The sequence below is a fragment of the Ptychodera flava genome, unplaced genomic scaffold (genome assembly GCF_041260155.1).
Source record: "Ptychodera flava strain L36383 unplaced genomic scaffold, AS_Pfla_20210202 Scaffold_30__1_contigs__length_3116999_pilon, whole genome shotgun sequence".
In the NCBI taxonomy this organism is placed as follows: domain Eukaryota; kingdom Metazoa; phylum Hemichordata; class Enteropneusta; family Ptychoderidae; genus Ptychodera; species Ptychodera flava.
In genome coordinates, this window is record NW_027248352.1 from 2,648,411 (window position 1) to 2,651,657 (window position 3,247).

Sequence of the window (3,247 nt, forward strand, 5' to 3'; positions counted from 1 at the left end):
TCATTGCTGATATAGCGCAGAACGGCCATGCTTTCCATCCAAAGAACGTCTCATCAACTTGAACATTTAACTCCTCCTTCAAGCCCTTGTTTACTCAAATTGCTAACACTGCAGCTGCCAGTTCCATACGAGGGATTGAGATTTGCGTCATTAGCGCTACCTGCACTATACCTATCAGTAAAGTACAGTGGACTTGGCCGTGTTCTTGTAGGTATGTATAGGAGCCATGACCTAACTCGCTAGCATCTTAGAAATGACGAAGTTGGGTGGCTACTAGTTTTGCAAAACCATCTGGTTTCAGACATCGCTCCACAAAGTAGTTTTCTTCCAATTTGGTAAATCTTGCTTCCACTTTTTCTAAAGTTTCTTGAGCTTACCAGGAATTTCTTCATCCCAGCCTAACTTCTGTTTACACAGGTCCTGAAGTATGATCTTTGCCGGCAGTACTGCTGGAGCTGCCATCCCCAAGGGATCAAACACTGAACTCACTATAGACAAAATTCCTCTTCTTGTAGCCGGTTTGTCTTTCATTCTGATATTGAATCCAAATCTGTCAGATCTATGTCCCACTGCCTAACGAGTGCTCTCTATGGGTAAGATACCTTGGTCCAAGTCTAATCCTTTAATCTCCTTTGCCCTTTCTTTCCCTGGAATGGACTCCAATATTGATCGTTCGTATATTCACCCATCTGGTTAGTCAGAAACCTCCTCAGCTACACACTGCGCGAACGTCCTTTGACAAAGACTTTCCGGCTTCATCAATCCATACGGAGCATATCGTCCACACAGAAGTCTTTCAGAATGGTACTATTGGTGTGTTCATTATAATGCTCTCTACAGTCTTCCGCTGTTCTTTTTAGAGCGTAGTTGCATAACTTGAGGAGGATGTTGCCCAAAATATGTGCACTTTCGTCCTATATATCTCCAGAGGTTGATGTACATCTCCTCCTGGCCATCACAGAAAGCGCTGAAAGTCTCGACAAGCCTTGGGCACAGTCACTTGAGAAAGCAAATTCTATGTCTGCTATAAGTCCTACTGGCGATTAACGAAAGTGTGTGAGAACTACTAACAATGAGTTACTGAGATCTGGTACTTGCATCTGTTCTCTATTCAAAGACGTTCCTTTGAACTCTGACCCACAAGGAAAAAACAACTCTGATCTTCTTGGGGGGGGGGGGGGTGGTATACCCACGATGTCGGATGTACCACTTTAATCCTTACTCACACTGCAACTCAAGGTCTGGTACTTTTTCGGCATAAACTTTATTCAGAACATCTTCCATGATTGTCTTGTAGCCTGTATGATAATGATAATCCTTGGAAAATTTCCGCTTAAGATGAGTTATGCGTTGCTCTGCTATCTTGCATCTTTACATCAGAATTTCGAAAGGGTAGAGGCACCTGATAGTGACGACCTTCATACTTTTTGTCAGTCACCATCTTATCCATGAACTCGTGATCTTCCACTGACCTTTAAGGTTATCATCAATTCTGCTTTCGCTAAACTCTTGATTGAAGACGTGTGCCAACTGCAGTTCAATTGGTGATTCCACTTTGATCCTATTAACTGCTGCTTGAACTGCTGTGCTCCCGCCCTTTTAAGGGCTCTATTAGCAGCCCATCCTAGTAAGGTTCTAATAGCATATTGTTCTTCATCCTGACTGTTTATAACTCCCTATGGTTCAAATGCCCTAGATATGTTGTTTCCAATTAGCAACCCTATGTCAGCATCAGTACTTGGCAAGCGCACACCACTCAAGTAGGCCCACCGTGCTATGTCTTTCTGTGTCAGTATATCATTATTCAAAGAGGGCATTTCATCCTGGGTATAAGTGGTTGGCAGTTATATTACATTTTTTCCATCAAGGTTTGTGACTTCTAGGCCTTTAACAATATAACTGTGGACTAATTTACTTTCCGCCATAGTATGGAGATTCAACTTGGTTTTTCTCCCTCCAACGTTCAGTTGCCGTTTGACTTTTCCCTACATAATACTGCATCACTGTCATTACCAAGAATGTATATGTCTACAAAGACACACGTATTGATTTACAGTTCACCAATACTGCATCATTACTGGAACACCACTGTGATCCTTTGCTGTAACATTCTGGCACACTACGTCGACATGTCCAACTTTTGGTTTTACCACTACCACTGTCATCATTGTTTGCGTGGTACCTTCTTTAGTCTTTTCTCTATACAACACTCTAAGATGTGTTCGTGTACACATCTCTGAAAGGTAAACTTACTATTACAATCTTTTAACCGGTGATTAGTTTTCTTTAAACATCCATAGCAAAACTCTTTACACCGTAGAAACTGTAGTCTCTCTTTAAAAGGATAGGTCATCAATTTCTTACAACTGCTTAAGTTGTGTGTAGTTTTTTTTTCACAAAATGTACAAGTATTAGACAATTTAGTTTCTGTGTTTACAACGAAACTTGTACCTTTAGGTCTTAGGCTTGACCTCTTTTCTCGCTTTGAGATCGAGCACTTTTCTTTTTCCTGTGCACTAATTAAATTTCCAAATATCACATTTGACATTACTTCCGCTTCTTTACTCACAAACTCATTATAGATTGGTATGATTGCGATTATTTAACTCAACCAGATATTTGAATACTATTGGACACGCTTGAAATGACTCATGCGTTTTCCTTTTGCATTTTTCTCTGAGTTTATATGGCAGTTTATCCATGAGCATCTGTAGATTTTGTAGTGGTCTAACTCTCTCTAGTGAAGATAACCTGTCATGGCATTTTCACATTTTGTTAGCGCAGTTTTATCTTCAGATTTAATATCTGGCCAATTTTCTGCCTGTTTGGCGTATGCTTGAGCTATCCTGTGGGCGTTGCCATACTTCCTTCCAACACCTGCCTGGCCTCGGTATATTCCTCACCTGGGTTCATATGCTCGCAGCTGCTCTCTATTTCTTTAGGGTCATCATCAGTGTACTGTTCTAAGTAGTACAGTCTTTCTTCACTATCATCTGTCTTCGATTCGATGCTATATTTGAAAGCTCGAATAAATGATCTGTATTTCTATGGATCTCCCTTAAAGACTGGTATTTTCTGAGGTGACAATACAGCTCTCTCATTGTGGACAATCAGTAGCTTAGTCATCTGATTTTGTTGATGCATCAAAGTAGAAACCCTCGTCATTGGAATTTTGATCACTGTTACTGCCAGCATCTTGCTATATTTCTGAGTTATTTGTCCATTGTGTCTGGAATTGTCCAATAAT